This window comes from Chiloscyllium punctatum, chromosome 36, assembly GCF_047496795.1.
Source record: "Chiloscyllium punctatum isolate Juve2018m chromosome 36, sChiPun1.3, whole genome shotgun sequence".
Taxonomy (NCBI): domain Eukaryota; kingdom Metazoa; phylum Chordata; class Chondrichthyes; order Orectolobiformes; family Hemiscylliidae; genus Chiloscyllium; species Chiloscyllium punctatum.
Genome location: NC_092774.1, coordinates 37,276,447 through 37,302,478, shown reverse-complemented (window position 1 = coordinate 37,302,478; position 26,032 = coordinate 37,276,447). Strand labels below are relative to the sequence as shown.

The 26,032-nt window shown below is 46.7% G+C and overlaps 6 non-coding genes across 6 annotated transcripts; all 6 read left to right on the top strand.

Moving 5' to 3' along the window:
• Positions 1–3,286: 3,286 nt before the first annotated feature.
• On the top strand, positions 3,287–3,360 carry trnan-guu (transfer RNA asparagine (anticodon GUU)). The gene has a single exon. It is a non-coding gene; the product is annotated as a tRNA-Asn (tRNA).
• Positions 3,361–10,006: 6,646 nt separating this feature from the next.
• trnan-guu (transfer RNA asparagine (anticodon GUU)) lies at positions 10,007–10,080 on the top strand. The gene has a single exon. It is a non-coding gene; the product is annotated as a tRNA-Asn (tRNA).
• A 3,286-nt stretch (positions 10,081–13,366) lies between these two features.
• On the top strand, positions 13,367–13,440 carry trnan-guu (transfer RNA asparagine (anticodon GUU)). The gene has a single exon. It is a non-coding gene; the product is annotated as a tRNA-Asn (tRNA).
• A 3,286-nt stretch (positions 13,441–16,726) lies between these two features.
• trnan-guu (transfer RNA asparagine (anticodon GUU)) lies at positions 16,727–16,800 on the top strand. Its single transcript has one exon. It is a non-coding gene; the product is annotated as a tRNA-Asn (tRNA).
• A 3,285-nt stretch (positions 16,801–20,085) lies between these two features.
• trnan-guu (transfer RNA asparagine (anticodon GUU)) lies at positions 20,086–20,159 on the top strand. Its single transcript has one exon. It is a non-coding gene; the product is annotated as a tRNA-Asn (tRNA).
• Positions 20,160–23,445: 3,286 nt separating this feature from the next.
• Positions 23,446–23,519, top strand: trnan-guu (transfer RNA asparagine (anticodon GUU)). The gene has a single exon. It is a non-coding gene; the product is annotated as a tRNA-Asn (tRNA).
• The last annotated feature ends 2,513 nt before the right edge of the window (positions 23,520–26,032 follow it).

Below are 26,032 nucleotides of genomic sequence, written 5' to 3'. Positions count from 1 at the left end.
GTGTGTTCGCTGCCCTTCTTTGGCTTCGAAGCTGTGCGCTTTTAATGGCGTCAGGAAAATTTTCCCCCAACGGAAATCTTCTCCACAAAGGGGTTTCTGAATTGAATTGATGTCTAACGGAAGGGACTGCGTTTGCTGAGAAGACGAGACCAAAAGAGAAACTAGGCAGGTTTGACAGTACCTGTTGGTGAAAACACAATTTTGAAATGTTGCCTCTGATTCTCTTTCCACAGATGTTGCCTGACCTGCTGAGTTCCTCCTGCAATTTCTAACTGAAAGTTCATTTCATCTTTTGGGGTGAAACACCGAAATATCTGCAAACACCATGTGCCGATATTTAACCCTTTCGAATCACTGTGAAGTGATTGGATTCAAACAAACTCTGCGATGATTCACTCTTTCTCAGCTCCATAGGCAGACAGGCCTGGGAAGTCAAGCTGTCAGTGTGGTTCTGTATTCGTGGGCCGAGTGGTTAATGCGATGTACATGAAATCCATTGCGGTTTCCCCTCGCAGGTGTGAACCCTGCCGAGTACAAAATGAGAAATGTCGTCGAAAAGAAAGGGAGCTTGCTCCCCGGCTTCTTCTTTAAGATTCAAATCAGTGGAGGGGGAAAAATATTTCACTCAAATTGGGACTGGTGGGAATCTGCAACCCACTGCCTGTTCGGGTGGAACAAGCAGATACCCGCAGAGCTTCTTTTGAGGCTATGAGCAAAGTGTTTGGAAATGAGACTAGAAGAGTGAGGTGCTTGAAATCGTGATCGAAATGAAGCAGGCACCTGAGGACAAGGGTGTTTCCTTTGCCAGTGAAAGATACTGCTTCACAAAGTTGGGCCTGTGGAAGGGAATCAGTGACGGTGATTATCTTTGGTTGTTCGCCTTGTGAATGAACCCATTGCTGCGCATGTCCGTGCTAACGTCAGAACTCTGCAGCATGGTGGCGTGAGATACGCACAGGGCCGGGGCCAATGGATGATGCATCTGACTCCACCTCCCTGTTTGAAATGCAGCTCACAGCTTCTTCACACACCCCAATTAATCTTTCTCATTGTCCTGTAGCCGGCATACGGTTTGAATTCCCGATCTGCGGGAATGAGAATCCTTTCACTGTCTCGCGTCAGTAAATGTCCCTGAGAACATCTGAGTCAACTCACAGCGCAGTCATATGAGGGGAAGCTGAAATAGCCCCACATGCTGCTCACGGGCACATTTTATTCTCCCCAACTCAACGCCTCAAACACTGCGGCTCCTGGGAGTGGAAAAGAAACAGTCACCAAAACCCAGTCCAAGCTCTGTGAATCTTCAGAAAATCAGCAAACGTTCATCCCTTCGGATTTTCTATCCTGGGCTGACAGGGATGGGTTTTGTCACTCTTTTCTAGGACATTGCAAGTGGATGTTTTGCAAACATGCACTACAATGCAATCTGATTAATCAGGACCTGGATGTTTTCGGTCTTTGAATGTATGTGTTGTGCTCCAGAACTTTGCTGTTCACAGTTTATAATACTTATCTTCCCAGTCCCCTGTATCACTTGTCGAAAATGTTTAATTTGTGTCTTGTAATCCTTTCACTGTCTGCTAATGAGGATAGCGTTTCCGTGTTTTACCTAAATTATCTTGACCTTGCATACCTCAAGCCTCAAGCGAATTTCACGAGAAACCTTCTCCAGTTCAAAAGCCAACTGTTCATGATGGCTCTGTTCCTTGTCACGTGTCCAATTTCAGATCGATGTTGTTAATGTCCCTTCTACTCCTTCAGATCCAGGTTTCGCTCACAGGGCTAGAACAGAACTGTCACCAAATACATTTACCAATCTACGTTCATCCTATCGATTGTATTAGCATCATCAACACTTCTCATCAAAATAACTCGAGAGACTTTCATCACAATTTTCTGTGAACAGTCATACATTAGCTTTGCTGAATGAACCCCAAATTTCTTGAAGTGGCTCCTTATTTTCGGCCCTGATTATTAATCTCTCTACGCATGGGAATGGATCCTTCCCAGCCGCTCTATCTCTCATCAATGTGTGTAGTTCAATTCGATCTCCCATCAGCCTCCTCTGTCCTGATCAAATCCAGGGCAACAGGAACCGTTGGGGCTATGGCGCGGACAGGACAATCCCAATACTCACCTTTCCTGTTAGAACTATTCCATGAGAAAGTTTAGACCACAACTTTGGGCGTGTAGTTGTGGCCGAACACTTAAGGTGTTGGCGTAGAGATCCTTTGGGGCTCCCCGCCCAGGGTGGTAACCTGCTGGCTATGATTTCTTCGCTGGCGATTTTAAATGACTTCCTGTTGGTTGCATTATCGCTCAAACTTCACAAAACCCGTCTCAATAAAGACCCGTTTTCTCATGTCTGGGAATTGATTGCCATGCAGGAAACTCGGGTTCTGAACAAACAACGTACCAGACTCACAACGTCAGCTCTGTTTCCCTTTCCACAGATGCTGCTCGACCCGTTGGCTTTCTGCAGTATTCTCTGTGTTTATTAGGCACAAGTGCTGCTTTTCATTCAAGAACTTCAATCCCTGTCCTCTGGTAACTGACTCTGGTCAGTGGCAATTGGTTCTTCTGATCATTAAACTGCCCATTCCCACCGCTTCTTCCTCCATCGTGACCAACAGCCCCAGGAAATCTCCAGTTTTCCTTCTTTGCTCCAAAGCGAACATTCTCCACCTTGGGAATGTCTCCCCAAAATGGAAATTCCTCATCCCTGGACATGAGGCAAGGCGTACAATTGGAAGAGATTTTGGCAAAATATTGTCAGTTAGGAAATGGAAAAATGTTCAAATGTTCATGAAGCAACACAGAAATCCCAGTCTCCAGCTTTGTGAACCTTTAGAAACACTTTGCGAAGCGGATTTCGAGGAGAATGAAAGATGACCGGTCCGATTGAGCAGAGACAGTCCAGACACCGTCCCCTTGTTGACGAGGCCGGGAGGTTGACTCTGATGTTCTTGGCACATGAACTGATCTGAGACAATGAAAGAATTGTCGTTCCTGCACATCATGAATTCAAACCCCTTCTCCCCTGCGAGCCAACGAGAGAACTCGGGAACAGGCAAAACACTGAAAGGCTGGAAGGGCGACGGCCCCGGAGTAAGAAAGCTAGTTCCTCGTGACATGGATGTGTCTGCAGACTGTCCCCGGTATCTCCACAAGAGATCTCCCAGGCTTGATTATGGAAAAGTAAAACTGATAGACGACAATTGTAATTCTCGGCGGGGAGGCTGAAGTATAAAATCACCAGGCGATGGTGCAGCCCAAGTCAGCGCCTGTCTCTGTGGCGCAATTGGTCAGCGCGTTCGGCTGTTAACCGAAAGGTTGGTGGTTCGAGCCCACCCGGGGGCGGTGTGTTCGCTGCCCTTCTTTGGCTTCGAAGCTGTGCGCTTTTAATGGCGTCAGGAAAATTTTCCCCAAACGGAAATCTTCTCCACAAAGGGGTTTCTGAATTGAATTGATGTCTAACGGAAGGGACTGCGTTTGCTGAGAAGACGAGACCAAAAGAGAAACTAGGCAGGTTTGACAGTACCTGTCGGTGAAAACACAATTTTGAAATGTTGCCTCTGATTCTCTTTCCACAGATGTTGCCTGACCTGCTGAGTTCCTCCTGCAATTTCTAACTGAAAGTTCATTTCATCTTTTGGGGTGAAACACCGAAATATCTGCAAACACCATGTGCCGATATTTAACCCTTTCGAATCACTGTGAAGTGATTGGATTCAAACAAACTCTGCGATGATTCACTCTTTCTCAGCTCCATAGGCAGACAGGCCTGGGAAGTCAAGCTGTCAGTGTGGTTCTGTATTCGTGGGCCGAGTGGTTAATGCGATGTACATGAAATCCATTGCGGTTTCCCCTCGCAGGTGTGAACCCTGCCGAGTACAAAATGAGAAATGTCGTCGAAAAGAAAGGGAGCTTGCTCCCCGGCTTCTTCTTTAAGATTCAAATCAGTGGAGGGGGAAAAATATTTCACTCAAATTGGGACTGGTGGGAATCTGCAACCCACTGCCTGTTCGGGTGGAACAAGCAGATACCCGCAGAGCTTCTTTTGAGGCTATGAGCAAAGTGTTTGGAAATGAGACTAGAAGAGTGAGGTGCTTGAAATCGTGATCGAAATGAAGCAGGCACCTGAGGACAAGGGTGTTTCCTTTGCCAGTGAAAGATACTGCTTCACAAAGTTGGGCCTGTGGAAGGGAATCAGTGACGGTGATTATCTTTGGTTGTTCGCCTTGTGAATGAACCCATTGCTGCGCATGTCCGTGCTAACGTCAGAACTCTGCAGCATGGTGGCGTGAGATACGCACAGGGCCGGGGCCAATGGATGATGCATCTGACTCCACCTCCCTGTTTGAAATGCAGCTCACAGCTTCTTCACACACCCCAATTAATCTTTCTCATTGTCCTGTAGCCGGCATACGGTTTGAATTCCCGATCTGCGGGAATGAGAATCCTTTCACTGTCTCGCGTCAGTAAATGTCCCTGAGAACATCTGAGTCAACTCACAGCGCAGTCATATGAGGGGAAGCTGAAATAGCCCCACATGCTGCTCACGGGCACATTTTATTCTCCCCAACTCAACGCCTCAAACACTGCGGCTCCTGGGAGTGGAAAAGAAACAATCACCAAAACCCAGTCCAAGTTCTGTGAATCTTCAGAAAATCAGCAAACGTTCATCCCTTCGGATTTTCTATCCTGGGCTGACAGGGATGGGTTTTGTCACTCTTTTCTAGGACATTGCAAGTGGATGTTTTGCAAACATGCACTACAATGCAATCTGATTAATCAGGACCTGGATGTTTTCGGTCTTTGAATGTATGTGTTGTGCTCCAGAACTTTGCTGTTCACAGTTTATAATACTTATCTTCCCAGTCCCCTGTATCACTTGTCGAAAATGTTTAATTTGTGTCTTGTAATCCTTTCACTGTCTGCTAATGAGGATAGCGTTTCCGTGTTTTACCTAAATTATCTTGACCTTGCATACCTCAAGCCTCAAGCGAATTTCACGAGAAACCTTCTCCAGTTCAAAAGCCAACTGTTCATGATGGCTCTGTTCCTTGTCACGTGTCCAATTTCAGATCGATGTTGTTAATGTCCCTTCTACTCCTTCAGATCCAGGTTTCGCTCACAGGGCTAGAACAGAACTGTCACCAAATACATTTACCAATCTACGTTCATCCTATCGATTGTATTAGCATCATCAACACTTCTCATCAAAATAACTCGAGAGACTTTCATCACAATTTTCTGTGAACAGTCATACATTAGCTTTGCTGAATGAACCCCAAATTTCTTGAAGTGGCTCCTTATTTTCGGCCCTGATTATTAATCTCTCTACGCATGGGAATGGATCCTTCCCAGCCGCTCTATCTCTCATCAATGTGTGTAGTTCAATTCGATCTCCCATCAGCCTCCTCTGTCCTGATCAAATCCAGGGCAACAGGAACCGTTGGGGCTATGGCGCGGACAGGACAATCCCAATACTCACCTTTCCTGTTAGAACTATTCCATGAGAAAGTTTAGACCACAACTTTGGGCGTGTAGTTGTGGCCGAACACTTAAGGTGTTGGCGTAGAGATCCTTTGGGGCTCCCCGCCCAGGGTGGTAACCTGCTGGCTATGATTTCTTCGCTGGCGATTTTAAATGACTTCCTGTTGGTTGCATTATCGCTCAAACTTCACAAAACCCGTCTCAATAAAGACCCGTTTTCTCATGTCTGGGAATTGATTGCCATGCAGGAAACTCGGGTTCTGAACAAACAACGTACCAGACTCACAACGTCAGCTCTGTTTCCCTTTCCACAGATGCTGCTCGACCCGTTGGCTTTCTACAGTATTCTCTGTGTTTATTAGGCACAAGTGCTGCTTTTCATTCAAGAACTTCAATCCCTGTCCTCTGGTAACTGACTCTGGTCAGTGGCAATTGGTTCTTCTGATCATTAAACTGCCCATTCCCACCGCTTCTTCCTCCATCGTGACCAACAGCCCCAGGAAATCTCCAGTTTTCCTTCTTTGCTCCAAAGCGAACATTCTCCATCTTGGGAATGTCTCCCCAAAATGGAAATTCCTCATCCCTGGACATGAGGCAAGGCGTACAATTGGAAGAGATTTTGGCAAAATATTGTCAGTTAGGAAATGGAAAAATGTTCAAATGTTCATGAAGCAACACAGAAATCCCAGTCTCCAGCTTTGTGAACCTTTAGAAACACTTTGCGAAGCGGATTTCGAGGAGAATGAAAGATGACCGGTCCGATTGAGCAGAGACAGTCCAGACACCGTCCCCTTGTTGACGAGGCCGGGAGGTTGACTCTGATGTTCTTGGCACATGAACTGATCTGAGACAATGAAAGAATTGTCGTTCCTGCACATCATGAATTCAAACCCCTTCTCCCCTGCGAGCCAACGAGAGAACTCGGGAACAGGCAAAACACTGAAAGGCTGGAAGGGCGACGGCCCCGGAGTAAGAAAGCTAGTTCCTCGTGACATGGATGTGTCTGCAGACTGTCCCCGGTATCTCCACAAGAGATCTCCCAGGCTTGATTATGGAAAAGTAAAACTGATAGACGACAATTGTAATTCTCGGCGGGGAGGCTGAAGTATAAAATCACCAGGCGATGGTGCAGCCCAAGTCAGCGCCTGTCTCTGTGGCGCAATTGGTCAGCGCGTTCGGCTGTTAACCGAAAAGTTGGTGGTTCCAGCCCACCCAGGGGCGGTGTGTTCGCTGCCCTTCTTTGGCTTCGAAGCTGTGCGCTTTTAATGGCGTCAGGAAAATTTTCCCCCAACGGAAATCTTCTCCACAAAGGGGTTTCTGAATTGAATTGATGTCTAACGGAAGGGACTGCGTTTGCTGAGAAGACGAGACCAAAAGAGAAACTAGGCAGGTTTGACAGTACCTGTCGGTGAAAACACAATTTTGAAATGTTGCCTCTGATTCTCTTTCCACAGATGTTGCCTGACCTGCTGAGTTCCTCCTGCAATTTCTAACTGAAAGTTCATTTCATCTTTTGGGGTGAAACACCGAAATATCTGCAAACACCATGTGCCGATATTTAACCCTTTCGAATCACTGTGAAGTGATTGGATTCAAACAAACTCTGCGATGATTCACTCTTTCTCAGCTCCATAGGCAGACAGGCCTGGGAAGTCAAGCTGTCAGTGTGGTTCTGTATTCGTGGGCCGAGTGGTTAATGCGATGTACATGAAATCCATTGCGGTTTCCCCTCGCAGGTGTGAACCCTGCCGAGTACAAAATGAGAAATGTCGTCGAAAAGAAAGGGAGCTTGCTCCCCGGCTTCTTCTTTAAGATTCAAATCAGTGGAGGGGGAAAAATATTTCACTCAAATTGGGACTGGTGGGAATCTGCAACCCACTGCCTGTTCGGGTGGAACAAGCAGATACCCGCAGAGCTTCTTTTGAGGCTATGAGCAAAGTGTTTGGAAATGAGACTAGAAGAGTGAGGTGCTTGAAATCGTGATCGAAATGAAGCAGGCACCTGAGGACAAGGGTGTTTCCTTTGCCAGTGAAAGATACTGCTTCACCAAGTTGGGCCTGTGGAAGGGAATCAGTGACGGTGATTATCTTTGGTTGTTCGCCTTGTGAATGAACCCATTGCTGCGCATGTCCGTGCTAACGTCAGAACTCTGCAGCATGGTGGCGTGAGATACGCACAGGGCCGGGGCCAATGGATGATGCATCTGACTCCACCTCCCTGTTTGAAATGCAGCTCACAGCTTCTTCACACACCCCAATTAATCTTTCTCATTGTCCTGTAGCCGGCATACGGTTTGAATTCCCGATCTGCGGGAATGAGAATCCTTTCACTGTCTCGCGTCAGTAAATGTCCCTGAGAACATCTGAGTCAACTCACAGCGCAGTCATATGAGGGGAAGCTGAAATAGCCCCACATGCTGCTCACGGGCACATTTTATTCTCCCCAACTCAACGCCTCAAACACTGCGGCTCCTGGGAGTGGAAAAGAAACAATCACCAAAACCCAGTCCAAGTTCTGTGAATCTTCAGAAAATCAGCAAACGTTCATCCCTTCGGATTTTCTATCCTGGGCTGACAGGGATGGGTTTTGTCACTCTTTTCTAGGACATTGCAAGTGGATGTTTTGCAAACATGCACTACAATGCAATCTGATTAATCAGGACCTGGATGTTTTCGGTCTTTGAATGTATGTGTTGTGCTCCAGAACTTTGCTGTTCACAGTTTATAATACTTATCTTCCCAGTCCCCTGTATCACTTGTCGAAAATGTTTAATTTGTGTCTTGTAATCCTTTCACTGTCTGCTAATGAGGATAGCGTTTCCGTGTTTTACCTAAATTATCTTGACCTTGCATACCTCAAGCCTCAAGCGAATTTCACGAGAAACCTTCTCCAGTTCAAAAGCCAACTGTTCATGATGGCTCTGTTCCTTGTCACGTGTCCAATTTCAGATCGATGTTGTTAATGTCCCTTCTACTCCTTCAGATCCAGGTTTCGCTCACAGGGCTAGAACAGAACTGTCACCAAATACATTTACCAATCTACGTTCATCCTATCGATTGTATTAGCATCATCAACACTTCTCATCAAAATAACTCGAGAGACTTTCATCACAATTTTCTGTGAACAGTCATACATTAGCTTTGCTGAATGAACCCCAAATTTCTTGAAGTGGCTCCTTATTTTCGGCCCTGATTATTAATCTCTCTACGCATGGGAATGGATCCTTCCCAGCCGCTCTATCTCTCATCAATGTGTGTAGTTCAATTCGATCTCCCATCAGCCTCCTCTGTCCTGATCAAATCCAGGGCAACAGGAACCGTTGGGGCTATGGCGCGGACAGGACAATCCCAATACTCACCTTTCCTGTTAGAACTATTCCATGAGAAAGTTTAGACCACAACTTTGGGCGTGTAGTTGTGGCCGAACACTTAAGGTGTTGGCGTAGAGATCCTTTGGGGCTCCCCGCCCAGGGTGGTAACCTGCTGGCTATGATTTCTTCGCTGGCGATTTTAAATGACTTCCTGTTGGTTGCATTATCGCTCAAACTTCACAAAACCCGTCTCAATAAAGACCCGTTTTCTCATGTCTGGGAATTGATTGCCATGCAGGAAACTCGGGTTCTGAACAAACAACGTACCAGACTCACAACGTCAGCTCTGTTTCCCTTTCCACAGATGCTGCTCGACCCGTTGGCTTTCTGCAGTATTCTCTGTGTTTATTAGGCACAAGTGCTGCTTTTCATTCAAGAACTTCAATCCCTGTCCTCTGGTAACTGACTCTGGTCAGTGGCAATTGGTTCTTCTGATCATTAAACTGCCCATTCCCACCGCTTCTTCCTCCATCGTGACCAACAGCCCCAGGAAATCTCCAGTTTTCCTTCTTTGCTCCAAAGCGAACATTCTCCATCTTGGGAATGTCTCCCCAAAATGGAAATTCCTCATCCCTGGACATGAGGCAAGGCGTACAATTGGAAGAGATTTTGGCAAAATATTGTCAGTTAGGAAATGGAAAAATGTTCAAATGTTCATGAAGCAACACAGAAATCCCAGTCTCCAGCTTTGTGAACCTTTAGAAACACTTTGCGAAGCGGATTTCGAGGAGAATGAAAGATGACCGGTCCGATTGAGCAGAGACAGTCCAGACACCGTCCCCTTGTTGACGAGGCCGGGAGGTTGACTCTGATGTTCTTGGCACATGAACTGATCTGAGACAATGAAAGAATTGTCGTTCCTGCACATCATGAATTCAAACCCCTTCTCCCCTGCGAGCCAACGAGAGAACTCGGGAACAGGCAAAACACTGAAAGGCTGGAAGGGCGACGGCCCCGGAGTAAGAAAGCTAGTTCCTCGTGACATGGATGTGTCTGCAGACTGTCCCCGGTATCTCCACAAGAGATCTCCCAGGCTTGATTATGGAAAAGTAAAACTGATAGACGACAATTGTAATTCTCGGCGGGGAGGCTGAAGTATAAAATCACCAGGCGATGGTGCAGCCCAAGTCAGCGCCTGTCTCTGTGGCGCAATTGGTCAGCGCGTTCGGCTGTTAACCGCGAGGTTGGTGGTTCGAGCCCACCCAGGGGCGGTGTGTTCGCTGCCCTTCTTTGGCTTCGAAGCTGTGCGCTTTTAATGGCGTCAGGAAAATTTTCCCCAAACGGAAATCTTCTCCACAAAGGGGTTTCTGAATTGAATTGATGTCTAACGGAAGGGACTGCGTTTGCTGAGAAGACGAGACCAAAAGAGAAACTAGGCAGGTTTGACAGTACCTGTCGGTGAAAACACAATTTTGAAATGTTGCCTCTGATTCTCTTTCCACAGATGTTGCCTGACCTGCTGAGTTCCTCCTGCAATTTCTAACTGAAAGTTCATTTCATCTTTTGGGGTGAAACACCGAAATATCTGCAAACACCATGTGCCGATATTTAACCCTTTCGAATCACTGTGAAGTGATTGGATTCAAACAAACTCTGCGATGATTCACTCTTTCTCAGCTCCATAGGCAGACAGACCTGGGAAGTCAAGCTGTCAGTGTGGTTCTGTATTCGTGGGCCGAGTGGTTAATGCGATGTACATGAAATCCATTGCGGTTTCCCCTCGCAGGTGTGAACCCTGCCGAGTACAAAATGAGAAATGTCGTCGAAAAGAAAGGGAGCTTGCTCCCCGGCTTCTTCTTTAAGATTCAAATCAGTGGAGGGGGAAAAATATTTCACTCAAATTGGGACTGGTGGGAATCTGCAACCCACTGCCTGTTCGGGTGGAACAAGCAGATACCCGCAGAGCTTCTTTTGAGGCTATGAGCAAAGTGTTTGGAAATGAGACTCGAACAGTGAGGTGCTTGAAATCGTGATCGAAATGAAGCAGGCACCTGAGGACAAGGGTGTTTCCTTTGCCAGTGAAAGATACTGCTTCACCAAGTTGGGCCTGTGGAAGGGAATCAGTGACGGTGATTATCTTTGGTTGTTCGCCTTGTGAATGAACCCATTGCTGCGCATGTCCGTGCTAACGTCAGAACTCTGCAGCATGGTGGCGTGAGATACGCACAGGGCCGGGGCCAATGGATGATGCATCTGACTCCACCTCCCTGTTTGAAATGCAGCTCACAGCTTCTTCACACACCCCAATTAATCTTTCTCATTGTCCTGTAGCCGGCATACGGTTTGAATTCCCGATCTGCGGGAATGAGAATCCTTTCACTGTCTCGCGTCAGTAAATGTCCCTGAGAACATCTGAGTCAACTCACAGCGCAGTCATATGAGGGGAAGCCGAAATAGCCCCACATGCTGCTCACGGGCACATTTTATTCTCCCCAACTCAACGCCTCAAACACTGCGGCTCCTGGGAGTGGAAAAGAAACAATCACCAAAACCCAGTCCAAGCTCTGTGAATCTTCAGAAAATCAGCAAACGTTCATCCCTTCGGATTTTCTATCCTGGGCTGACAGGGATGGGTTTTGTCACTCTTTTGTAGGACATTGCAAGTGGATGTTTTGCAAACATGCACTACAATGCAATCTGATTAATCAGGACCTGGATGTTTTCGGTCTTTGAATGTATGTGTTGTGCTCCAGAACTTTGCTGTTCACAGTTTATAATACTTATCTTCCCAGTCCCCTGTATCACTTGTCGAAAATGTTTAATTTGTGTCTTGTAATCCTTTCACTGTCTGCTAATGAGGATAGCGTTTCCGTGTTTTACCTAAATTATCTTGACCTTGCATACCTCAAGCCTCAAGCGAATTTCACGAGAAACCTTCTCCAGTTCAAAAGCCAACTGTTCATGATGGCTCTGTTCCTTGTCACGTGTCCAATTTCAGATCGATGTTGTTAATGTCCCTTCTACTCCTTCAGATCCAGGTTTCGCTCACAGGGCTAGAACAGAACTGTCACCAAATACATTTACCAATCTACGTTCATCCTATCGATTGTATTAGCATCATCAACACTTCTCATCAAAATAACTCGAGAGACTTTCATCACAATTTTCTGTGAACAGTTCTACATTAGCTTTGCTGAATGAACCCCAAATTTCTTGAAGTGGCTCCTTATTTTCGGCCCTGATTATTAATCTCTCTACGCATGGGAATGGATCCTTCCCAGCCGCTCTATCTCTCATCAATGTGTGTAGTTCAATTCGATCTCCCATCAGCCTCCTCTGTCCTGATCAAATCCAGGGCAACAGGAACCGTTGGGGCTATGGCGCGGACAGGACAATCCCAATACTCACCTTTCCTGTTAGAACTATTCCATGAGAAAGTTTAGACCACAACTTTGGGCGTGTAGTTGTGGCCGAACACTTAAGGTGTTGGCGTAGAGATCCTTTGGGGCTCCCCGCCCAGGGTGGTAACCTGCTGGCTATGATTTCTTCGCTGGCGATTTTAAATGACTTCCTGTTGGTTGCATTATCGCTCAAACTTCACAAAACCCGTCTCAATAAAGACCCGTTTTCTCATGTCTGGGAATTGATTGCCATGCAGGAAACTCGGGTTCTGAACAAACAACGTACCAGACTCACAACGTCAGCTCTGTTTCCCTTTCCACAGATGCTGCTCGACCCGTTGGCTTTCTGCAGTATTCTCTGTGTTTATTAGGCACAAGTGCTGCTTTTCATTCAAGAACTTCAATCCCTGTCCTCTGGTAACTGACTCTGGTCAGTGGCAATTGGTTCTTCTGATCATTAAACTGCCCATTCCCACCGCTTCTTCCTCCATCGTGACCAACAGCCCCAGGAAATCTCCAGTTTTCCTTCTTTGCTCCAAAGCGAACATTCTCCACCTTGGGAATGTCTCCCCAAAATGGAAATTCCTCATCCCTGGACATGAGGCAAGGCGTACAATTGGAAGAGATTTTGGCAAAATATTGTCAGTTAGGAAATGGAAAAATGTTCAAATGTTCATGAAGCAACACAGAAATCCCAGTCTCCAGCTTTGTGAACCTTTAGAAACACTTTGCGAAACGGATTTCGAGGAGAATGAAAGATGACCGGTCCGATTGAGCAGAGACAGTCCAGACACCGTCCCCTTGTTGACGAGGCCGGGAGGTTGACTCTGATGTTCTTGGCACATGAACTGATCTGAGACAATGAAAGAATTGTCGTTCCTGCACATCATGAATTCAAACCCCTTCTCCCCTGCGAGCCAACGAGAGAACTCGGGAACAGGCAAAACACTGAAAGGCTGGAAGGGCGACGGCCCCGGAGTAAGAAAGCTAGTTCCTCGTGACATGGATGTGTCTGCAGACTGTCCCCGGTATCTCCACAAGAGATCTCCCAGGCTTGATTATGGAAAAGTAAAACTGATAGACGACAATTGTAATTCTCGGCGGGGAGGCTGAAGTATAAAATCACCAGGCGATGGTGCAGCCCAATTCAGCGCCTGTCTCTGTGGCGCAATTGGTCAGCGCGTTCGGCTGTTAACCGAAAGGTTGGTGGTTCGAGCCCACCCGGGGGCGGTGTGTTCGCTGCCCTTCTTTGGCTTCGAAGCTGTGCGCTTTTAATGGCGTCAGGAAAATTTTCCCCCAACGGAAATCTTCTCCACAAAGGGGTTTCTGAATTGAATTGATGTCTAACGGAAGGGACTGCGTTTGCTGAGAAGACGAGACCAAAAGAGAAACTAGGCAGGTTTGACAGTACCTGTCGGTGAAAACACAATTTTGAAATGTTGCCTCTGATTCTCTTTCCACAGATGTTGCCTGACCTGCTGAGTTCCTCCTGCAATTTCTAACTGAAAGTTCATTTCATCTTTTGGGGTGAAACACCGAAATATCTGCAAACACCATGTGCCGATATTTAACCCTTTCGAATCACTGTGAAGTGATTGGATTCAAACAAACTCTGCGATGATTCACTCTTTCTCAGCTCCAAAGGCAGACAGGCCTGGGAAGTCAAGCTGTCAGTGTGGTTCTGTATTCGTGGGCCGAGTGGTTAATGCGATGTACATGAAATCCATTGCGGTTTCCCCTCGCAGGTGTGAACCCTGCCGAGTACAAAATGAGAAATGTCGTCGAAAAGAAAGGGAGCTTGCTCCCCGGCTTCTTCTTTAAGATTCAAATCAGTGGAGGGGGAAAAATATTTCACTCAAATTGGGACTGGTGGGAATCTGCAACCGACTGCCTGTTCGGGTGGAACAAGCAGATACCCGCAGAGCTTCTTTTGAGGCTATGAGCAAAGTGTTTGGAAATGAGACTAGAAGAGTGAGGGGCTTGAAATCGTGATCGAAATGAAGCAGGCACCTGAGGACAAGGGTGTTTCCTTTGCCAGTGAAAGATACTGCTTCACCAAGTTGGGCCTGTGGAAGGGAATCAGTGACGGTGATTATCTTTGGTTGTTCGCCTTGTGAATGAACCCATTGCTGCGCATGTCCGTGCTAACGTCAGAACTCTGCAGCATGGTGGCGTGAGATACGCACAGGGCCGGGGCCAATGGATGATGCATCTGACTCCACCTCCCTGTTTGAAATGCAGCTCACAGCTTCTTCACACACCCCAATTAATCTTTCTCATTGTCCTGTAGCCGGCATACGGTTTGAATTCCCGATCTGCGGGAATGAGAATCCTTTCACTGTCTCGCGTCAGTAAATGTCCCTGAGAACATCTGAGTCAACTCACAGCGCAGTCATATGAGGGGAAGCTGAAATAGCCCCACATGCTGCTCACGGGCACATTTTATTCTCCCCAACTCAACGCCTCAAACACTGCGGCTCCTGGGAGTGGAAAAGAAACAATCACCAAAACCCAGTCCAAGCTCTGTGAATCTTCAGAAAATCAGCAAACGTTCATCCCTTCGGATTTTCTATCCTGGGCTGACAGGGATGGGTTTTGTCACTCTTTTGTAGGACATTGCAAGTGGATGTTTTGCAAACATGCACTACAATGCAATCTGATTAATCAGGACCTGGATGTTTTCGGTCTTTGAATGTATGTGTTGTGCTCCAGAACTTTGCTGTTCACAGTTTATAATACTTATCTTCCCAGTCCCCTGTATCACTTGTCGAAAATGTTTAATTTGTGTCTTGTAATCCTTTCACTGTCTGCTAATGAGGATAGCGTTTCCGTGTTTTACCTAAATTATCTTGACCTTGCATACCTCAAGCCTCAAGCGAATTTCACGAGAAACCTTCTCCAGTTCAAAAGCCAACTGTTCATGATGGCTCTGTTCCTTGTCACGTGTCCAATTTCAGATCGATGTTGTTAATGTCCCTTCTACTCCTTCAGATCGAGGTTTCGCTCACAGGGCTAGAACAGAACTGTCACCAAATACATTTACCAATCTACGTTCATCCTATCGATTGTATTAGCATCATCAACACTTCTCATCAAAATAACTCGAGAGACTTTCATCACAATTTTCTGTGAACAGTCATACATTAGCTTTGCTGAATGAACCCCAAATTTCTTGAAGTGGCTCCTTATTTTCGGCCCTGATTATTAATCTCTCTACCCATGGGAATGGATCCTTCCCAGCCGCTCTATCTCTCATCAATGTGTGTAGTTCAATTCGATCTCCCATCAGCCTCCTCTGTCCTGATCAAATCCAGGGCAACAGGAACCGTTGGGGCTATGGCGCGGACAGGACAATCCCAATACTCACATTTCCTGTTAGAACTATTCCATGAGAAAGTTTAGACCACAACTTTGGGCGTGTAGTTGTGGCCGAACACTTAAGGTGTTGGCGTAGAGATCCTTTGGGGCTCCCCGCCCAGGGTGGTAACCTGCTGGCTATGATTTCTTCGCTGGCGATTTTAAATGACTTCCTGTTGGTTGCATTATCGCTCAAACTTCACAAAACCCGTCTCAATAAAGACCCGTTTTCTCATGTCTGGGAATTGATTGCCATGCAGGAAACTCGGGTTCTGAACAAACAACGTACCAGACTCACAACGTCAGCTCTGTTTCCCTTTCCACAGATGCTGCTCGACCCGTTGGCTTTCTGCAGTATTCTCTGTGTTTATTAGGCACAAGTGCTGCTTTTCATTCAAGAACTTCAATCCCTGTCCTCTGGTAACTGACTCTGGTCAGTGGCAATTGGTTCTTCTGATCATTAAACTGCCCATTCCCACCGCTTCTTCCTCCATCGTGACCAACAGCCCCAGGAAATCTCCAGTTTTCCTTCTTTGCTCCAAAGCGAACATTCTCCACCTTGGGAATGTCTCCCCAAAATGGAAATTCCTCATCCCTGGACATGAGGCAAGGCGTACAATTGGAAGAGATTTTGGCAAAATATTGTCAGTTAGGAAATGGAAAAATGTTCAAATGTTCATGAAGCAACACAGAAATCCCAGTCTCCAGCTTTGTGAACCTTTAGAAACACTTTGCGAAACGGATTTCGAGGAGAATGAAAGATGACCGGTCCGATTGAGCAGAGACAGTCCAGACACCGTCCCCTTGTTGACGAGGCCGGGAGGTTGACTCTGATGTTCTTGGCACATGAACTGATCTGAGACAATGAAAGAATTGTCGTTCCTGCACATCATGAATTCAAACCCCTTCTCCCCTGCGAGCCAACGAGAGAACTCGGGAACAGGCAAAACACTGAAAGGCTGGAAGGGCGACGGCCCCGGAGTAAGAAAGCTAGTTCCTCGTGACATGGATGTGTCTGCAGACTGTCCCCGGTATCTCCACAAGAGATCTCCCAGGCTTGATTATGGAAAAGTAAAACTGATAGACGACAATTGTAATTCTCGGCGGGGAGGCTGAAGTATAAAATCACCAGGCGATGGTGCAGCCCAAGTCAGCGCCTGTCTCTGTGGCGCAATTGGTCAGCGCGTTCGGCTGTTAACCGAAAGGTTGGTGGTTCGAGCCCACCCAGGGGCGGTGTGTTCGCTGCCCTTCTTTGGCTTCGAAGCTGTGCGCTTTTAATGGCGTCAGGAAAATTTTCCCCAAACGGAAATCTTCTCCACAAAGGGGTTTCTGAATTGAATTGATGTCTAACGGAAGGGACTGCGTTTGCTGAGAAGACGAGACCAAAAGAGAAACTAGGCAGGTTTGACAGTACCTGTCGGTGAAAACACAATTTTGAAATGTTGCCTCTGATTCTCTTTCCACAGATGTTGCCTGACCTGCTGAGTTCCTCCTGCAATTTCTAACTGAAAGTTCATTTCATCTTTTGGGGTGAAACACCGAAATATCTGCAAACACCATGTGCCGATATTTAACCCTTTCGAATCACTGTGAAGTGATTGGATTCAAACAAACTCTGCGATGATTCACTCTTTCTCAGCTCCATAGGCAGACAGACCTGGGAAGTCAAGCTGTCAGTGTGGTTCTGTATTCGTGGGCCGAGTGGTTAATGCGATGTACATGAAATCCATTGCGGTTTCCCCTCGCAGGTGTGAACCCTGCCGAGTACAAAATGAGAAATGTCGTCGAAAAGAAAGGGAGCTTGCTCCCCGGCTTCTTCTTTAAGATTCAAATCAGTGGAGGGGGAAAAATATTTCACTCAAATTGGGACTGGTGGGAATCTGCAACCCACTGCCTGTTCGGGTGGAACAAGCAGATACCCGCAGAGCTTCTTTTGAGGCTATGAGCAAAGTGTTTGGAAATGAGACTCGAACAGTGAGGTGCTTGAAATCGTGATCGAAATGAAGCAGGCACCTGAGGACAAGGGTGTTTCCTTTGCCAGTGAAAGATACTGCTTCACCAAGTTGGGCCTGTGGAAGGGAATCAGTGACGGTGATTATCTTTGGTTGTTCGCCTTGTGAATGAACCCATTGCTGCGCATGTCCGTGCTAACGTCAGAACTCTGCAGCATGGTGGCGTGAGATACGCACAGGGCCGGGGCCAATGGATGATGCATCTGACTCCACCTCCCTGTTTGAAATGCAGCTCACAGCTTCTTCACACACCCCAATTAATCTTTCTCATTGTCCTGTAGCCGGCATACGGTTTGAATTCCCGATCTGCGGGAATGAGAATCCTTTCACTGTCTCGCGTCAGTAAATGTCCCTGAGAACATCTGAGTCAACTCACAGCGCAGTCATATGAGGGGAAGCCGAAATAGCCCCACATGCTGCTCACGGGCACATTTTATTCTCCCCAACTCAACGCCTCAAACACTGCGGCTCCTGGGAGTGGAAAAGAAACAATCACCAAAACCCAGTCCAAGCTCTGTGAATCTTCAGAAAATCAGCAAACGTTCATCCCTTCGGATTTTCTATCCTGGGCTGACAGGGATGGGTTTTGTCACTCTTTTGTAGGACATTGCAAGTGGATGTTTTGCAAACATGCACTACAATGCAATCTGATTAATCAGGACCTGGATGTTTTCGGTCTTTGAATGTATGTGTTGTGCTCCAGAACTTTGCTGTTCACAGTTTATAATACTTATCTTCCCAGTCCCCTGTATCACTTGTCGAAAATGTTTAATTTGTGTCTTGTAATCCTTTCACTGTCTGCTAATGAGGATAGCGTTTCCGTGTTTTACCTAAATTATCTTGACCTTGCATACCTCAAGCCTCAAGCGAATTTCACGAGAAACCTTCTCCAGTTCAAAAGCCAACTGTTCATGATGGCTCTGTTCCTTGTCACGTGTCCAATTTCAGATCGATGTTGTTAATGTCCCTTCTACTCCTTCAGATCCAGGTTTCGCTCACAGGGCTAGAACAGAACTGTCACCAAATACATTTACCAATCTACGTTCATCCTATCGATTGTATTAGCATCATCAACACTTCTCATCAAAATAACTCGAGAGACTTTCATCACAATTTTCTGTGAACAGTCATACATTAGCTTTGCTGAATGAACCCCAAATTTCTTGAAGTGGCTCCTTATTTTCGGCCCTGATTATTAATCTCTCTACGCATGGGAATGGATCCTTCCCAGCCGCTCTATCTCTCATCAATGTGTGTAGTTCAATTCGATCTCCCATCAGCCTCCTCTATCCTGATCAAATCCAGGGCAACAGGAACCGTTGGGGCTATGGCGCGGACAGGACAAGCCCAATACTCACCTTTCCTGTTAGAACTATTCCATGAGAAAGTTTAGACCACAACTTTGGGCGTGTAGTTGTGGCCGAACACTTAAGGTGTTGGCGTAGAGATCCTTTGGGGCTCCCCGCCCAGGGTGGTAACCTGCTGGCTATGATTTCTTCGCTGGCGATTTTAAATGACTTCCTGTTGGTTGCATTATCGCTCAAACTTCACAAAACCCGTCTCAATAAAGACCCGTTTTCTCATGTCTGGGAATTGATTGCCATGCAGGAAACTCGGGTTCTGAACAAACAACGTACCAGACTCACAACGTCAGCTCTGTTTCCCTTTCCACAGATGCTGCTCGACCCGTTGGCTTTCTGCAGTATTCTCTGTGTTTATTAGGCACAAGTGCTGCTTTTCATTCAAGAACTTCAATCCCTGTCCTCTGGTAACTGACTCTGGTCAGTGGCAATTGGTTCTTCTGATCATTAAACTGCCCATTCCCACCGCTTCTTCCTCCATCGTGACCAACAGCCCCAGGAAATCTCCAGTTTTCCTTCTTTGCTCCAAAGCGAACATTCTCCACCTTGGGAATGTCTCCCCAAAATGGAAATTCCTCATCCCTGGACATGAGGCAAGGCGTACAATTGGAAGAGATTTTGGCAAAATATTGTCAGTTAGGAAATGGAAAAATGTTCAAATGTTCATGAAGCAACACAGAAATCCCAGTCTCCAGCTTTGTGAACCTTTAGAAACACTTTGCGAAGCGGATTTCGAGGAGAATGAAAGATGACCGGTCCGATTGAGCAGAGACAGTCCAGACACCGTCCCCTTGTTGACGAGGCCGGGAGGTTGACTCTGATGTTCTTGGCACATGAACTGATCTGAGACAATGAAAGAATTGTCGTTCCTGCACATCATGAATTCAAACCCCTTCTCCCCTGCGAGCCAACGAGAGAACTCGGAAACAGGCAAAACACTGAAAGGCTGGAAGGGCGACGGCCCCGGAGTAAGAAAGCTAGTTCCTCGTGACATGGATGTGTCTGCAGACTGTCCCCGGTATCTCCACAAGAGATCTCCCAGGCTTGATTATGGAAAAGTAAAACTGATAGACGACAACTGTAATTCTCGGCGGGGAGGCTGAATTATAAAATCACCAGGCGATGTGCAGCCCAAGTCAGCGCCTGTCTCTGTGGCGCAATTGGTCCGCGTGTTCGGCTGTTAACCGAAAGGTTGGTGGTTCGAGCCCACCCAGGGGCGGTGTGTTCGCTGCCCTTCTTTGGCTTCGAAGCTGTGCGCTTTTAATGGCGTCAGGAAAATTTTCCCCAAACGGAAATCTTCTCCACAAAGGGGTTTCTAAATTGAATTGATGTCTAACGGAAGGGACTGCGTTTGCTGAGAAGACGAGACCAAAAGAGAAACTAGGCAGGTTTGACAGTACCTGTCGGTGAAAACACAATTTTGAAATGTTGCCTCTGATTCTCTTTCCACAGATGTTGCCTGACCTGCTGAGTTCCTCCTGCAATTTCTAACTGAAAGTTCATTTCATCTTTTGGGGTGAAACACCGAAATATCTGCAAACACCATGTGCCGATATTTAACCCTTTCGAATCACTGTGAAGTGATTGGATTCAAACAAACTCTGCGATGATTCACTCTTTCTCAGCTCCATAGGCAGACAGGCCTGGGAAGTCAAGCTGTCAGTGTGGTTCTGTATTCGTGGGCCGAGTGGTTAATGCGATGTACATGAAATCCATTGCGGTTTCCCCTCGCAGGTGTGAACCCTGCCGAGTACAAAATGAGAAATGTCGTCGAAAAGAAAGGGAGCTTGCTCCCCGGCTTCTTCTTTAAGATTCAAATCAGTGGAGGGGGAAAAATATTTCACTCAAATTGGGACTGGTGGGAATCTGCAACCCACTGCCTGTTCGGGTGGAACAAGCAGATACCCGCAGAGCTTCTTTTGAGGCTATGAGCAAAGTGTTTGGAAATGAGACTCGAACAGTGAGGTGCTTGAAATCGTGATCGAAATGAAGCAGGCACCTGAGGACAAGGGTGTTTCCTTTGCCAGTGAAAGATACTGCTTCACCAAGTTGGGCCTGTGGAAGGGAATCAGTGACGGTGATTATCTTTGGTTGTTCGCCTTGTGAATGAACCCATTGCTGCGCATGTCCGTGCTAACGTCAGAACTCTGCAGCATGGTGGCGTGAGATACGCACAGGGTCGGGGCCAATGGATGATGCATCTGACTCCACCTCCCTGTTTGAAATGCAGCTCACAGCTTCTTCACACACCCCAATTAATCTTTCTCATTGTCCTGTAGCCGGCATACGGTTTGAATTCCCGATCTGCGGGAATGAGAATCCTTTCACTGTCTCGCGTCAGTAAATGTCCCTGAGAACATCTGAGTCAACTCACAGCGCAGTCATATGAGGGGAAGCTGAAATAGCCCCACATGCTGCTCACGGGCACATTTTATTCTCCCCAACTCAACGCCTCAAACACTGCGGCTCCTGGGAGTGGAAAAGAAACAATCACCAAAACCCAGTCCAAGCTCTGTGAATCTTCAGAAAATCAGCAAACGTTCATCCCTTCGGATTTTCTATCCTGGGCTGACAGGGATGGGTTTTGTCACTCTTTTGTAGGACATTGCAAGTGGATGTTTTGCAAACATGCACTACAATGCAATCTGATTAATCAGGACCTGGATGTTTTCGGTCTTTGAATGTATGTGTTGTGCTCCAGAACTTTGCTGTTCACAGTTTATAATACTTATCTTCCCAGTCCCCTGTATCACTTGTCGAAAATGTTTAATTTGTGTCTTGTAATCCTTTCACTGTCTGCTAATGAGGATAGCGTTTCCGTGTTTTACCTAAATTATCTTGACCTTGCATACCTCAAGCCTCAAGCGAATTTCACGAGAAACCTTCTCCAGTTCAAAAGCCAACTGTTCATGATGGCTCTGTTCCTTGTCACGTGTCCAATTTCAGATCGATGTTGTTAATGTCCCTTCTACTCCTTCAGATCCAGGTTTCGCTCACAGGGCTAGAACAGAACTGTCACCAAATACATTTACCAATCTACGTTCATCCTATCGATTGTATTAGCATCATCAACACTTCTCATCAAAATAACTCGAGAGACTTTCATCACAATTTTCTGTGAACAGTCATGCATTAGCTTTGCTGAATGAACCCCAAATTTCTTGAAGTGGCTCCTTATTTTCGGCCCTGATTATTAATCTCTCTACGCATGGGAATGGATCCTTCCCAGCCGCTCTATCTCTCATCAATGTGTGTAGTTCAATTCGATCTCCCATCAGCCTCCTCTGTCCTGATCAAATCCAGTGCAACAGGAACCGTTGGGGCTATGGCGCGGACAGGACAATCCCAATACTCACCTTTCCTGTTAGAACTATTCCATGAGAAAGTTTAGACCACAACTTTGGGCGTGTAGTTGTGGCCGAACACTTAAGGTGTTGGCGTAGAGATCCTTTGGGGCTCCCCGCCCAGGGTGGTAACCTGCTGGCTATGATTTCTTCGCTGGCGATTTTAAATGACTTCCTGTTGGTTGCATTATCGCTCAAACTTCACAAAACCCGTCTCAATAAAGACCCGTTTTCTCATGTCTGGGAATTGATTGCCATGCAGGAAACTCGGGTTCTGAACAAACAACGTACCAGACTCACAACGTCAGCTCTGTTTCCCTTTCCACAGATGCTGCTCGACCCGTTGGCTTTCTGCAGTATTCTCTGTGTTTATTAGGCACAAGTGCTGCTTTTCATTCAAGAACTTCAATCCCTGTCCTCTGGTAACTGACTCTGGTCAGTGGCAATTGGTTCTTCTGATCATTAAACTGCCCATTCCCACCGCTTCTTCCTCCATCGTGACCAACAGCCCCAGGAAATCTCCAGTTTTCCTTCTTTGCTCCAAAGCGAACATTCTCCACCTTGGGAATGTCTCCCCAAAATGGAAATTCCCCATCCCTGGACATGAGGCAAGGCGTACAATTGGAAGAGATTTTGGCAAAATATTGTCAGTTAGGAAATGGAAAAATGTTCAAATGTTCATGAAGCAACACAGAAATCCCAGTCTCCAGCTTTGTGAACCTTTAGAAACACTTTGCGAAGCGGATTTCGAGGAGAATGAAAGATGACCGGTCCGATTGAGCAGAGACAGTCCAGACACCGTCCCCTTGTTGACGAGGCCGGGAGGTTGACTCTGATGTTCTTGGCACATGAACTGATCTGAGACAATGAAAGAATTGTCGTTCCTGCACATCATGAATTCAAACCCCTTCTCCCCTGCGAGCCAACGAGAGAACTCGGGAACAGGCAAAACACTGAAAGGCTGGAAGGGCGACGGCCCCGGAGTAAGAAAGCTAGTTCCTCGTGACATGGATGTGTCTGCAGACTGTCCCCGGTATCTCCACAAGAGATCTCCCAGGCTTGATTATGGAAAAGTAAAACTGATAGACGACAATTGTAATTCTCGGCGGGGAGGCTGAAGTATAAAATCACCAGGCGATGGTGCAGCCCAAGTCAGCGCCTGTCTCTGTGGCGCAATTGGTCAGCGCGTTCGGCTGTTAACCGAAAGGTTGGTGGTTCGAGCCCACCCAGGGGCGGTGTGTTCGCTGCCCTTCTTTGGCTTCGAAGCTGTGCGCTTTTAATGGCGTCAGGAAAATTTTCCCCCAACGGAAATCTTCTCCACAAAGGGGTTTCTGAATTGAATTGATGTCTAACGGAAGGGACTGCGTTTGCTGAGAAGACGAGACCAAAAGAGAAACTAGGCAGGTTTGACAGTACCTGTCGGTGAAAACACAATTTTGAAATGTTGCCTCTGATTCTCTTTCCACAGATGTTGCCTGACCTGCTGAGTTCCTCCTGCAATTTCTAACTGAAAGTTCATTTCATCTTTTGGGGTGAAACACCGAAATATCTGCAAACACCATGTGCCGATATTTAACCCTTTCGAATCACTGTGAAGTGATTGGATTCAAACAAACTCTGCGATGATTCACTCTTTCTCAGCTCCATAGGCAGACAGGCCTGGGAAGTCAAGCTGTCAGTGTGGTTCTGTATTCGTGGGCCGAGTGGTTAATGCGATGTACATGAAATCCATTGCGGTTTCCCCTCGCAGGTGTGAACCCTGCCGAGTACAAAATGAGAAATGTCGTCGAAAAGAAAGGGAGCTTGCTCCCCGGCTTCTTCTTTAAGATTCAAATCAGTGGAGGGGGAAAAATATTTCACTCAAATTGGGACTGGTGGGAATCTGCAACCCACTGCCTGTTCGGGTGGAACAAGCAGATACCCGCAGAGCTTCTTTTGAGGCTATGAGCAAAGTGTTTGGAAATGAGACTCGAACAGTGAGGTGCTTGAAATCGTGATCGAAATGAAGCAGGCACCTGAGGACAAGGGTGTTTCCTTTGCCAGTGAAAGATACTGCTTCACCAAGTTGGGCCTGTGGAAGGGAATCAGTGACGGTGATTATCTTTGGTTGTTCGCCTTGTGAATGAACCCATTGCTGCGCATGTCCGTGCTAACGTCAGAACTCTGCAGCATGGTGGCGTGAGATACGCACAGGGTCGGGGCCAATGGATGATGCATCTGACTCCACCTCCCTGTTTGAAATGCAGCTCACAGCTTCTTCACACACCCCAATTAATCTTTCTCATTGTCCTGTAGCCGGCATACGGTTTGAATTCCCGATCTGCGGGAATGAGAATCCTTTCACTGTCTCGCGTCAGTAAATGTCCCTGAGAACATCTGAGTCAACTCACAGCGCAGTCATATGAGGGGAAGCTGAAATAGCCCCACATGCTGCTCACGGGCACATTTTATTCTCCCCAACTCAACGCCTCAAACACTGCGGCTCCTGGGAGTGGAAAAGAAACAATCACCAAAACCCAGTCCAAGCTCTGTGAATCTTCAGAAAATCAGCAAACGTTCATCCCTTCGGATTTTCTATCCTGGGCTGACAGGGATGGGTTTTGTCACTCTTTTGTAGGACATTGCAAGTGGATGTTTTGCAAACATGCACTACAATGCAATCTGATTAATCAGGACCTGGATGTTTTCGGTCTTTGAATGTATGTGTTGTGCTCCAGAACTTTGCTGTTCACAGTTTATAATACTTATCTTCCCAGTCCCCTGTATCACTTGTCGAAAATGTTTAATTTGTGTCTTGTAATCCTTTCACTGTCTGCTAATGAGGATAGCGTTTCCGTGTTTTACCTAAATTATCTTGACCTTGCATACCTCAAGCCTCAAGCGAATTTCACGAGAAACCTTCTCCAGTTCAAAAGCCAACTGTTCATGATGGCTCTGTTCCTTGTCACGTGTCCAATTTCAGATCGATGTTGTTAATGTCCCTTCTACTCCTTCAGATCCAGGTTTCGCTCACAGGGCTAGAACAGAACTGTCACCAAATACATTTACCAATCTACGTTCATCCTATCGATTGTATTAGCATCATCAACACTTCTCATCAAAATAACTCGAGAGACTTTCATCACAATTTTCTGTGAACAGTTCTACATTAGCTTTGCTGAATGAACCCCAAATTTCTTGAAGTGGCTCCTTATTTTCGGCCCTGATTATTAATCTCTCTACGCATGGGAATGGATCCTTCCCAGCCGCTCTATCTCTCATCAATGTGTGTAGTTCAATTCGATCTCCCATCAGCCTCCTCTGTCCTGATCAAATCCAGGGCAACAGGAACCGTTGGGGCTATGGCGCGGACAGGACAATCCCAATACTCACCTTTCCTGTTAGAACTATTCCATGAGAAAGTTTAGACCACAACTTTGGGCGTGTAGTTGTGGCCGAACACTTAAGGTGTTGGCGTAGAGATCCTTTGGGGCTCCCCGCCCAGGGTGGTAACCTGCTGGCTATGATTTCTTCGCTGGCGATTTTAAATGACTTCCTGTTGGTTGCATTATCGCTCAAACTTCACAAAACCCGTCTCAATAAAGACCCGTTTTCTCATGTCTGGGAATTGATTGCCATGCAGGAAACTCGGGTTCTGAACAAACAACGTACCAGACTCACAACGTCAGCTCTGTTTCCCTTTCCACAGATGCTGCTCGACCCGTTGGCTTTCTGCAGTATTCTCTGTGTTTATTAGGCACAAGTGCTG